This window comes from Triturus cristatus, chromosome 4_1 (assembly GCF_964204655.1).
Source record: "Triturus cristatus chromosome 4_1, aTriCri1.1, whole genome shotgun sequence".
NCBI lineage: Eukaryota > Metazoa > Chordata > Amphibia > Caudata > Salamandridae > Triturus > Triturus cristatus.
The window spans coordinates 484,781,756-484,795,585 of NC_140585.1; the positions used below are offsets into that span (position 1 = coordinate 484,781,756).

Here is a 13,830-nt window from a genome sequence, read left to right on the forward strand (position 1 = left end):
GCTGTAGATGTGTGTGTATTGTCTCAGGCCGGGGTTATGACTCCTCCAAAGGTCTGTCAGTCCCAATGCTTGTACGAATGTATGCAGAGATCGTACCTTCCTAGCCCTGGACAAGTTTTCTTCCCTGTCCATGTCCGAAGACATCGTATCATTCATGTTTCCTCCCCCCCCCCCCCCTCCAAGAATCAGGATCCCCAGTGGCAGTTCAAGGAGTAACTCACTGAGATCGGGAAATGTGGTGCCCTGTAATCGTGGTGGAATATAGACCGAGCAAACATTAATTTCCTGCTTCTCAACGTCCCAGATAGAGCTACATAGCGACCCAGGTGGTCACACCAAGTCCACTATATAAAGAGTGATACAGAGTTTTTAAGGAGTATGGTGGTGCCCTTCGAGCCAATGGTAAAGCCGGCGTGTGCCCTAAGTGTATAGCCATAGCAATTAAGTGCCAAGTAGTGAGTGCCTTTGAGATGTGTCTCCTGGAGGAGTGCTATGTCTGGGGACTGTCGACACAGGTATTGTAGCACCATGGTGCACTTTATCTCATCACCCAGACCATTCACATTCCAAGAGAGAATTGTCAGTTTCCTCATTTGTCGTACCGTCATGTAGGAAGCCCTATGTAATCCCTCCCTCCCGTCCACTCCATTCCCTCTTCCCTGCCTCCCTCCCATTCAGATAGCCTTGTATTGCACAAGATCTAGGGTCTCACCCCATTGGGATGGAAGAATGGTTCTGAAGCATACATTATTATTAGCTAGCTTGTAAAGTGCCTGGTTACTCCAAAAGGAGGGTCCCCGCGCTAGAACATCAATGAAAACCCCGCAAAAGTCCTGACCTAGCAACCTTCCTGCGCATAGGGCTGACAGGATAATAGAAAGCAGAAAATAGTACTTCCGTCCACCAGACAGATGTCGGAAAAGCCAAGTTTTTAGGTTTGCATATCCCAACAAACCATAAAAACAATGAAAAAACCCATAACAATACCCCCCACCCTGCAACCCAGCCTTGTAGGTCTGAAACTATCCACATCCCCACTAGCAGAGCGCCTGTCGACCAATTAATCAAAAAACTAAAATAGGGCTGCCCGGCACCACCACCCAATAGCACTCTCCCCCAGGCCCACAACCTCGCAAAACCACATGTAGGGGCTCATAGAACAGAGAAAGACTGAGTTCACCCAGCCCCGCCTCTGTACTTTATAGCGGCAATATAGGGGTACTATTCCCCAACACCCAAGGGAGAATCTATACCTTGAGTTGGGTAGCAGACATAGAGCAAGTCAGCAAAATGAGTCCAGTCCTTCACTTTCCAGAGCGTTGTGTGTCACTCGTAGGGCTTGCAGATTGGGAACTTCTGGACTTGGCCCCGGATCTCACCATACCATGCTGTACTTTCAAGGTGAAGTCCGGGAAGAACCCGGACCGTTGCGTTCTCGTAAGGTAGGTCGCGCGATGATGGTTCATAGAGGTGCCCCAGGCTTCGGCTTAGGGATCAGGCTCTGTGTGCCCTCTCCACCGAGAGCAGTGGGGATAGTCTCTTGGGCTTAAGGTGATTTAGAACAAGGTCTTCGATGAAGAGGTCCACACCTACCACCCGAATATTATTTCGACGGGCCCTCCCTTCCTGATCGTCCAGTTGTAGGGGCATTAATTTATGCTGGTGCGCCAGCTTTTGAACTCGTTCTTCCAACTCACGCGTCGTCGACTGGAGCTCTCCTATGTGTTCTTCTGTTCCTGCTGACCCTTTAGGAAGTCTTCCGCATATCAGCCCTCATAAGATTATTTCTCAATGGTGACCTTCTCAATTTTCGGCTCCAAGTTTGTCCCCACTGTTTGTATCGCCACCGTGATGGAGCAAAGGGACTGTTCCTCTCCAGTCGAATCCTCGCCTTGCACCCACTCTTCAGAGTGTAGCTGGGACAGCATATTTATCCATTTTGTTAGCCTGTGCGGCGGCTGGGGCCCCCTTCGGTTTTGTCATAGCGAGATATGCCCCAAGGGGGACAGAAGGACAGTGCACTTCCCCACCAGATCTCTCCGGGACGCCACCCGTCCTGCAGCTGGCCTTTGGACGTCTGCAGTGCCCAGTTCAGGGATAATGGCACTCCCCTCTTCCACTTCTTCAGGTAGTCACCTTGTGGCTCACACAATCCCAGAGGAGGCCTTATATTCCAGACACCACAGGGTATCGCACTGGCAATTCCACCGTGGCACAATCCAGTAGGACTTAAATCACCCCCGTAGGACGGATCAACCCCACCGAGGTGTGCGAATGTAGAGGAATCTGTTTGCGGGGATGTATCGGTGCCTTTCTCCGGTCTGGGTCTGCAAGGCCCCTCTGAGCACCCCTCTGTCTGGCCCCCGTGCTGCAGGCTATCGTTTCCTATCTCCTATCACATGCTCTGACCTGTTTCTGGGGAACGTCGATTGGAGACTCAGGCTGCCGCAGAGTGGGTTCACTGATCTTACCCCTTCAATATGTCCAGAAGGGGACCCGCAACGCTCTTTAGGACCTCAGTCCCCAGCGGTATTTCCATCTTCGGTCACCTCTCCACGGGCATCGGGAGTAGGGGCCGAGCTGGATCACCTGCCTATGGATCTCGGGGGGAGGGGCCCCGGCCGTATTCCGTGGCATTGGTCACGTCATCCTGATCACTCAAACTGCCTGCTCCCCAGGCTGCAGGAGACTGCTAGTACTGCATCGGTCACAGGCCTTACTCAGCGGGTCTCGCGTAGTGCAGCTCACGGGCCGTGCAACCACGATGCGGGCTGGGATATTACGAGACTCCGCCCCCTCCTTGCTGGAGACTCTGCGCCATTGTCAGGCCAGGCCCTGCCTCGCTATTTTGTCGGTAGGCAGTATCTCCCTCACCTCAGTACACCACCGGGTGCTCAGCGCCGATATGTTCTCCCCTTTGGCTGCAGAATAAGTGACGGATATCACAGGCTCTGTCGCGGTCCCCGTCGGAGCTTGAGAGTTACACCCCCATCTCGGCTGGTGCCAAGCCACGCTCCCCCCCCCCCCCCATCCCCCCAATCCCCCCCAATCTTATTCAAGAGATAAATGACAACAATATTGAGGAAATCAATCTTCTCCTCACACTCGATTTAGAGGGATTGTATATGAAAATCCCCCAAGATGCCACCATCAAAGTAGTGGAGAATCTCTTACGGGAGGCGGACCTCCCCATCAATACACCGGCAGACTTCATTTTGGACTACATCACCATTGCATTCAAAAACAACTTTTTCATGTACAGGACCACTACCTACCACCAAGTACAAGGTACCTCTATGGGTAGTACGTTTGCACCTAGTCTGGCGGGGCTGTACATGGCGCATTTCGAGGCAACCCATATCTTCACGGACACCAACCCGTTCCAGGAGAAACTCCTGACGTGGAAGAGATATATCGATGACATCCTCATCCTCTGGAAGGGCACGGAGGAGACCTACATCAAGTTCCATGAATTGATCAATGGCTTGAAGTCCTACCTGTGCTTTACCAGAACGTAATCCAACAAGGAAATCCCCTTCTTGGATCTTCTGATTTCACTGGACAATGAATGGACACTTGCTCACAAGGACATTCAAGAAGAAAACAGACTGCAACAGCCTCCTCAGCATCAAGAGCTACCACCCGAGGGCACTAAGAGAAAACTTACCCTATGGCCAATTTCTCAGGATCCGGCGCAACTGTAGCACCATACTAGAGTTTGACCAACAAGCTAATATGCTCGCCAGGAACCTGAGGGAGAGAGACTACCCAGGAGACGTCATCCATAAGGCTAGGAAACGGGCAAAAAACAACAACCGCCAGGGCTTACTGAAAACCAGGGAGCGCCAGACCAGCGAAGTCATGACCACCACCTTCACCCTGCTGTCAAACCAAGTCAAGAATATCATCAGACAATATTGGAAGAGCCTCAACACCAGCTCTCTAAGTATAGAGCAGCCCAGGTTTGCTTTTAAGCGGACAACCAATCTACATGATCAATTGGTCAACACATGACCACGCCCCAAGTAAAAACAACCGCGACCACCTTGTGGAATCTGCCACCGGTGGCAGGACATTACCCCTGTGGCTCTTGCAACACCTGTGCCTTCAAAAAACATACCAAGACCCTACAGATGGAGGACTTTTCCTGGGAAGAACGTACCCACGCGAATTGCAAAACAAAGAATTGTGTGTACATGTTCACATGCCCCTGCAAGCTCAGGTATGTCTGCATGACCACTCGACCCATAAAAACCAGGATCAGCGAGCATAAGAGCACGATCTGCGACCAGGATGCGCAACCACTTCATCGATAAAGGACACTCCTGTGAGGAGATACAGTGAACTATTCTTGAGGCGAATCGGGCATGGAGCAATGCCTCACTCCACAGACTAGAACAGCGATGTGTTCATCGCCTCCCTACAAACATATGGGGCCTCAATGATGACATACCCTAGACGGAACTCTGGTCACACCCCGTAGTAGTTTGTTGGGCGGACTGGTACCTCATTCTCCTGTCGGGGCACTGTGCATTGATAGACCTCTTGTTTCACCGCTATATGCTCATGATGGTCACTTACACCCTGGGGTTAAGTTCTGGCATCACATACCTAGACTCCACCTCGTCTCATTACACGTGTACATCATACCCCTTTTGGGTCTATTCGGCTCGTTTCATTTCATGCATATGGAACTAGTCATTCCCACACTTAGAGGCCCCTGCGGGCCGCACTGACTTTCTTTTTTAATATCTACTATTGGCACTTCCTGTGCCCGGTCGTGTACATTCTATAGAGATTGGTGTTACCCTGACATATTAACCGGTGCATCAGCAGACTAGCACCTTCGGGCTCTCACCTCCCGTCTTCCTGCCAGATCAGGTGCCCATACAACCTGCCTTCAAATGTTTGTTGACATTTTCTGATTTCTATGGCAACCACCCAGGGCACGTTTCGCAAGGGCAGTCCAGCCGTACTAGTCAATACATCCCCGCACATGCGCACTACGCGCTGACCTGTCCACTGCATCCTCTCATATGCGCAGCTCAGCCCGACATGACAAAGCAACCCGGAAGTAGGTACCTCCCTTAACCGCCAGCCCTGCTACTATATCATAGGCGCGCAGACCATGCAGTATACAGGCAGGCGTGATGGTGGGTAGGTGCTGAGAGCCTGTACACCGACCGAAACTGAGTGTATTACTATGTGGCCCGGGCTCCGGCCAATCCGACAGGCTAAATGCAGTAAGTCGCTTCTATGTAGCATGTATGATTTTGTCTCACTCAGTGTTTTGCCCACTTCATTTTTCACAGCCCGTAAAGGTGCGGGTGACCTCACGCGCTAGCCTATGGAGCAACTCTTTTCATACCTTTAGGTAAGGGCTCACTACCTACGCTCTTACCAGTTGTCACGCGGCGCTATGTGAACCAAGTTCGATCTTATCCGTAGCATCACGCTGTCACTGTAACCAGTGCATTTCCTTGTCCCACAGTATGGGCACCATTATTCTTTACGTCTTCACACAGCTTGGGGGCATTATCATTGGGGGCAGGCATACGCCGCATATGCAGTTGCCAACTGCCTGAAATGACCTAAAGCTGGCTTGCCTTGCCCACCACGATAGCCACCCCTGTGGGAGTAAGCCTTATGGTTAGTTGTGTAGTCGGTCTCGATGTTGATTCTATATACAATGTGCGCTAACTGATGTGCTTTGTGGTGGGTCACATTGACTCCTCTTATGTGTTTCATGTTTGTCTTTTGTTTTTTTCGTCTCCCTCTTTCAATCCTAGGTTCCTTCAGGAGCGGTTTAACTATTTAGTTTTAGCCTTACTGTAGTTATTCACAGATTTGGCCCGCCCTGATTTAGTAGGGTTTCTCGACCCCTTCACTCACTTTAACTGTCACACCACGGCTTTTTTGGTCCCGATGAAGCGCCACTGATCTTTGACCATTGAGGCGCGAAACATGTTGACCTTTTAGTTACTGGGGCACATTATGCCTGTTGGAGTAACTCACGATCTTCAGGGTCTTTTATTCTGACAAGGGCACCTTCACAATAAATGAATCGACTCTGGTATCCCTTAGCCAGTTTAAACTTGTCACGCACCTTCTCACCCTCCACTTGGGACTATGCTCCCCTCCCCCCAAACACACCTGCACTCATCTGATGGCTGTTTTAAAAAAAGATCTCCGCCAAAGTGACTCTTCGGGGGACCCGTCGGACGTTGCAGCGCCGGCCTGACGAGGAGCAATCGCCCGATGATGAAGCATGACATCTTTCGGGGTGTGTGAGGGCAACAAGAGACAAGACATGTGCTTGCCTCTGACTAGTGTGTTCTAGACCTAGGACTCTCCCTTCAACGCTTTATACTCTACTTCCGGTGAGTGGCTGACTTTTAGCACCCCTACCGTTGTAACAGCTACCCTTTATTTGATATCGCGATCCTACAACTTTCCCACTCAGAAATGTGTGAAAAATTTGCTTTTTTTCAGCAAAATTTGAGGTTTGCAGGGGATTCTGGGTAGGAAAACGTTGGGGGTCCACACAACCAATACCTTCCTTAACTCCCCCGGGGGTCTAGTTTTCAGAAATGTGTTGGTTTGGTAGTTTCCCTAGATGGCCGCTGAGCCCGGGGCCAAAAACCCAGGGGACCCCCTTGCAAAAGCAGGTTGTTTTGTGATAGGTAATTTTGATGTTGCCTCAATAGGTTGCGGGTACTTGACCCACCCACCTACGCGAGTGAGGTACCATTTTCATCGGGAGACCTGGGGGAACGCTGGATGGTAGGATATTTGTGGATCCATGCAGATTCCAGAACTTTCCCACACAGAAATTAGAGAAAAAAGGGATTTATTTCAGCTAAATTTTAGGTTTGATTAGGATTCTGGGTAGTAAAACGTTGGGGGTCCACGCAACCAATACCTCGCTGGACTCCCCCGGGTGTCTAGTTTTCAGAAATGTGTGGGTTTGGTAGTTTACCAAGATGGATGCCGAGCCCGTTGCCAAAAACCCAGGGGAGACCCCCCTTGCAAAACCAGGTTGTTTTTTGATAGGTAATTTTGATGTCGCCTTAATAGGTTTTGGGCCCTTGCCTGTCGTGGGTACTTGACCCACACACGCGAGTGAGGTACCAATTTTATCGGGAGGGGGGGGGGGGGGGAGAGAATGCTGGGTGGTAGGACAATTGTGGTTTTTGGGACACCAGAATATTATGACAGTAATGCAAGGAAAGTGCGTGACTATACACCCACCATTTCTTTTTACTTTCCACAAATATCTAAAGTTGGTAAATTTTCCCTAGAGACAGAGTACACCTTAGCACAGAAAGACAGATGAGATAAATATGACTGCCTATTCATCTGTTCCTCAAGTACACACACATACTGGCTGGATTTGGCACGTGGTTGAGTGAAAGGATCAACATTTATATTTTATTAACAAGAGATTTCACAAAAAGGAAATGCACTGTTAATAATTAAAAGGTTAAAAACCTGAACCAATGACTCGCAGCTGGTGAGCTGCAAAGCCACGACAAGGCACCAACCTCTTTACAGGCCATTCACACACCTTTCATACTTGAAACACACCTTTCATACTTGACACACACCTTCACACCACCAGCTGCTGCCCCAGCACATTACAACACTCACATCTACAAACAATGCGGAGAGAATGTACACCCTGGAAAAGAGAGACACGAAAGACAAATATTACTTAAAAATGAACAAGTCCTTAAGTACTCACACATACTGGTTGGATTTGGCATGAGGCCGAGTGAAAGTTCAGAGCGTAAAATTCTATTCACAAGAGATTTCACAAAACGGAAATGCACTGTTAATATTTAAAAGGTTAAAGACCTGAACCAATGACTAACAGCTCGTGAGCTGTAAAGCCACGGCAAGGCACCAATCTCTTAACAGGCTATTCACACACCTTTCATACGTGACACACAAGACCATTCACACCGCCAGTCGCGGGCCCAGTACATTACAACATTCACATCAACAGACCGCGCCATTTAAGGGCCCATCACTTTAATACGCCCACATGACTGACACAGTAATCACTCCGGCTGGTGGTTGACATAGTGTCTGCAGTGGCGTTTGACTAGCAGTGTGTGTAATGACCAGCATTAAGTCACTACTCACACACTGCCAGCCAAATGCCCGCCCACACACACCGCCAGCCAAGCACCATCCCACACACACCATCCCACACACACCGCTAGCCAAGCACCATCCCACACACACCGCCAGCCAAGCACCATCCCACCCACACTGCCGGCCAAGCGCCAGCCCACGCACGCTGCCAGCCCACGCACGCTGCCAGTCCACGCACACTGCCAGCCGAGCACCAGTCCACGCACACTGCCAGCCAAGCGCCAGTCCATGCACCCTGCCAGCCAAGCGCTAGTCCACGCACACCCCCAGTCAAGCGCCAGTGCACGCGCACCGTCATTAATTCTTTTTTTAACAAGAACTAAAAACACAAACCAATTGCAACTAAATACAAAAACAACAGCAGTAACTAAAGACATCATTCTAATGCTAACCGTGAAACTGAACACCAACTCTATAAAACCATACAGACAAGGCAGTACACTATTAGACTCACGGTTGCTCCCAAAAACTCTTGAGTGTGATACTATCTGAAACATGTGGGCACACACAGCCCAGGATTAAAAGGTCAATCGGCACAGTGCATTCAACTCTCCTTCCGCATACCTCTTTGCAAGCAGACTCTACATCTCTTACAGGGATTGGTTTTTTGGGGCTTGGGTGGAATTAAATCAGGAAAGTGGCGATCTTTCAATCTAGCCACATCCTCCACCACTCCAACTCTAGGAACTCTTGCCTGTTCCACTACAACAAGGCTGCCTATAACAGACTCCTGAAACTGAACAAAAGTCATCTTTGATGCAGGAGAACACTCCTTGAACACAAAAAAGCATTACAAGTTGCTAAATTGAATAGATGGATGGCCAACTTTTTATACAAAATGTAAGCCTTACGAGCAGCAGTGTAAGGTTCCAACCTCTGATCTACTCTATCGACACCACCCATGTGCTTATTGTAGTCTACAATGCACACAGGTTTGCACACTTCAGCAACCTGACCCCAAACAGTCACAGGTGAAGTACTCTCATCATGGATGGTAGTCAGCATGTACACATCCCTCCTATCCACAAAATTCACAGCTAGCAGTTCCTCACTACGCAAGGCACTGCACTGTCCCCTCTGAAGCTTTTTGCAAACAAGCTCTTTTGGGCAACCTTTACGGTTCGAGCGGATTGTGACACAGGCAAAAGTGTCCACTTTGAATAATTCCTTAATTTCTACACTGCTGAGCATTTGTTTATCAAGGTACAAATGGTGAACTCTGTTAAACAGTCCTCTAGCAAGATCCCATACAATTTTCTCTGAAACTCCAAAAGTGGACGGACAACCAGGGGGGTCAATAGTGGAGTCCCTACCAGTGTACACCCAGAAATTATAGACATATCCTGTCCTGCTTTCAGACAACATATACATCTTAATTCCATAACGTGCCCTCTTGCTAGGAATGTACTGCCTAAAAACCAAACAGCCGTTGAACAGGACTAAGGACTCATTAACAGCTATTTCTTTCCCTGGATTATAGATCTCTGAAAATCGATCTACAAAGTGATCAAGATCAGGCCGAATCTTAAAAAGACTGTCACAGCCAGGGTGATCTCGTGGCAACGCCAAAGCATTATCAACGAAATGCGACATCTGAAACAAAAGTAAATACTGATCACGACTCATAATTGCAGGAAATATGGCCGTTGCCATCAAGGGACTAGAAGACCAATATGAAGCCAGGGACGGCTTCCTTATCAAGCCCATCATAAAAGTCAAACCCAAAAATTTCTTCATCTCATCCAGATTTGTGGGAGTCCACCGGGTAGCTCTAGAGCGGGCCTAAGTCTGTCACTGTTGTCTCTCAAAAACGGTACAAATTATTCTGCTCAACCATCTCCGCCATAAATACATCATCCATAAACAACTGAAAAAACTGTATAGGCAAAAAAAATCACTATTCACTCTATACCCTGCATCACCACTAAAGGCAGGCAACACCGGCTGCACCATATTTGGATCCAGTAGGAAGCCTTGCAGCCTCAGGCTGCAGTCCCGATGTCTCTTGTTGCACCTTCGACACATCAGTGTTCTCCTCTAAAACTGGCACTTCATCCGCACTGAGTAGCTTCATCTGCACTGAAAGTAGCTTCATCATCAGATGATTCCTCGTAGTCTCATAATCCTGCTCAGATGAAGATTCAAAGCAGTAATTCTACGGCTAGCCAAAATCCTTACTAATAAAGGTAGCTTGTCAAACAAGTCAACAACAGCAAACACTTTGTCTATCACAAAGACCTATATACACCAAAACTATACCACTCACTTGCCAGAAGCAGCTAGACTCACCATCACCTACTCTGCACACACACAGTAAGGATCAACAATATTCCAATAAAAAAGAAAAAAGAAAATTGCACATAAGACAATACAAAACACATTGCAAAGAATTTCATGCTCAAAACACTAACTAAATATGCTACCATTATGACACCGCTTACCAAAAAATTCATTAATGCATGACAATAATACTCATCTGGAGTAAATACAACAAAAATGTTTTTCTTAACAAATAAATGCAAATACGCAAAACTGCAGAACAACTACTGCCGAATCCGCAAACAAGAATCAAAAGCTTTACACTAGATTAAAAAGGAGAAAAAACATTACAATCACATATGCAAATAATGCACCAGTCCACACCCAATCCACCAGCCAAGCTAAGGGGTAGGTGGGCTTAAGAGTATAAATAAAATATTCACCCCTGTAAAAGGGGAGCAACCCTTGCCCAAGAAGCCACTCCTCAACACCGAAATTTAAAAAACCCTGGTATCTAGTGGCTTCTGCCCCCCTTGGTAACAGATGGGCCTAAAAACATACTGCTGATCTGCCACCCAAAGAGGGCCACTCCCCACAAATAAATCCCTGGTGTTCTAGTGGGCCTAATTAAAAAAAAAAAAAAAAAAAAAAAAAGAAATTGGCCCTGGGGGGGGGGGAGACACCGCCAAAACATTGCCCCCAAAGCATAGCGACAAAACATTGCCCCCAAAGGAGAGCGACCCTTGCCCAAGGGGCCTCTCCCCACAAATATATCCCTGGCGGTCTAGTGGGTCGATTTAAAAATAAATGGCAAGATCTGCTCCCCTGGGGGGCAAACTCAGCCAAAATCATTGCACCCAAAGGGGAGCGACCCTTGACCAAGGGGCCACTCCCCACAAATGAATCCCTGGTGGTCTAGTGGCCGACTTAGGAAAAAAAATATAGCGACAGCCAAAAAACATTGCCCCCAAAAGGGGAGTGACCCTTTCCTAAGGGGCCGCTCCCCGCAAACAGTTGATCAGATTTCAAATAATAATAATTTAAAAAAAAATCCCTGGTGTCTAGTGGACATTCCTGCTGCACGATCGTGCAGCAGAAATGCTCTAAAGAGGCATCAGGGGAAAGGAAAACCCCCTCCACGTCATTAGATGACGTGGGGAGGGGGAGGCACCTTAAAGGGCGGCCCACGGGGGGAGCGCCAGGGCGGCCCACGGGGGGAGCGCCAGCTCGTCCCCCCGTGGGTGGGTGCTAGGATGAGTGGGAGCCGACCGACGCACATGCCCACCGTGACGTCGGACGGATCTCGGACATCCGACGCACGGAAAGGGTTAAGATCTCCTCCCAATATACCAATGTAAATGATTGGGCCTTCATAGATCTCTCTGGATCCCTGAGAAACTTAAGTGTGGCCTAATTCATTCCTCCAAATGCTGGAATTGTACAGAACACATGGCTGATCTAGAACACATGCTCTTCTACTGTGGTGATATTTGGACCCTCTGGAGTCAAAGCGGACATACTATTCAAAATATTTTTTTCCAAATTAATGTAATCATTCGTCTTCAAACTAGCATTCTAGGTCCACTACATTTTACCCTTCCTGATGTTCTAGAGCAGGCTTCCCCAAAGTCGCTCTTGGCAGGCTGGGCATGCCAGATTTGTAAGATAACTAATTTTATCTAAATGGGTATATGCTAAAAATCTGCCTTGGATCTGGCCCTCCAGGACAGACTGTTGAAAGTCCTGATATATAGCAATATGATAGATCTTTATTAGACTTGCTGTTAATGATTGGTATAAAACTGTTCCTCAGCGACTGGAAATGTTCCAAAAATCTCTTTCCACACATGGTGGGCTTGGGTCTTTTTGAGTAACAGACGACACCCCCGCCAGCAGCAATTTTAATTACAGAACCTCTGTCAAATTACAAAACAAACTAGAGCTCTTAAAAAAAAATCACCCTGAAAATATCTGGATCTTGTGAGATTTCCTCATCTATATTCCCATATTTATAATTGATTAGCTAAACACCTACGCACACAGTGCGTCTGTAAAGTTAGTCTATCAAACCCTTGCCTTTCTGACCTCTTACACCCTATCCTTTGATCGGCCTTTCCACTGTCTTCCCTTTCATGTCTTCCTTCTTTTGAGGTCTCGCCTGAGCCAGCGCTTTAGCGCTGATCTGGCGAGAGCTTTAGTAAATGGGGGATTTGGAAGTGCAAACTAGTGCTTTTCAGGCCTCCAAATACAGTGCATGTGCGCCGGGCGCGCGCACTATTTGTCAGCCTGCCTGATCACTTTCGCGGGCGCTTTGATGTTCTCAGTGAGCCGCGCGGCACTGAGAACATCAAAGCGGGCGCGAAAGTGATCACCATTTGCCACCCCCTCCCTTATCCCACTTCCTGCTTGTTATTTTATACTTGCCTCGTTCCTCCGTTGTCACTTTGTAGCCCTTTTCGTTTGTTTTATTTCCTTCTGCAGTCTGGCTCTCTTATCTTTTAGAAGGGCTTTTCGGGTAGTCATGAGTAAGTAAAGTAAATTATTAAGTAATAAGATCTTCTGGTCTTGACTTTACACATCAGATAAGAAATGCTAAAAAGGATAATTGGCTATTGAGCAATTCATTTGGCCTAATTAATCTGACCTTTCCTTTATAATGCTTCATTTTTGATGAGTAAAACTAGCTGAATTCATAAACTCACACCAAGAAGTAAATGTGCAAATTATGTAATTTTGGCTGATACTACTGCTTCCATGCAAGGAACTAGTAATCCTACATTTTTAAAATGACTTAGTATACCATAGAGCTACCAATGAGGAGTAGCTGAATATATCACTGAGACCAATAGTATTGTAGCAGGAGTATCGTAAACTTGGAGCGTTGGCATAGGGGCTCTAACGCAGACTGATTTACAGAAACCACATTGTGATGGTATGGGGCTGGTTCTAGACCTCACACTGCATTTTTCATATTTTCACATCTGGATGCATAGCTAATGTGTGGTTGTACGAGGTTGCAAAGATTTTCCTTCCCAAACTTTGTGAAGATGTCTTCAAAACTTTTCAAGGTTCACAACCTCCTTAAACACGGCAACATTTTAATTGCGAGAAACAAATCTGCAGGGTTTGCTAAATTAAACCTCAGCAAAACCAAATTCTCTCTCTAAAACGTTTTAAGTTTACAAAACATTCTCACGTTTGTAAAGGGAAAACATACATTTAGCAAAACTATGCAGGCAGAATTTACATTTCACCAACTCAAAGTAATAACAAGCATTTGCAATGCAATAGGTCTCGCATTACTGAATCTTTGAGCTGCTATTGGTGTTGCATTATCATTAGCAATGCCAGTAGCTCAAACTTAAATAATGCGAGACCTATTGCATTGCAAATGCTTGTTTTCTATTCCTT

General features: G+C 47.4%; 1 protein-coding gene across 3 annotated transcripts in view; it reads left to right on the plus strand.

Annotated features, from left to right (window-relative positions):
• AEBP2 (AE binding protein 2) overlaps positions 1-13,830 on the plus strand; it is a 407,512-nt gene that overhangs the window by 147,424 nt on the left and 246,258 nt on the right. The window lies entirely within an intron of this gene.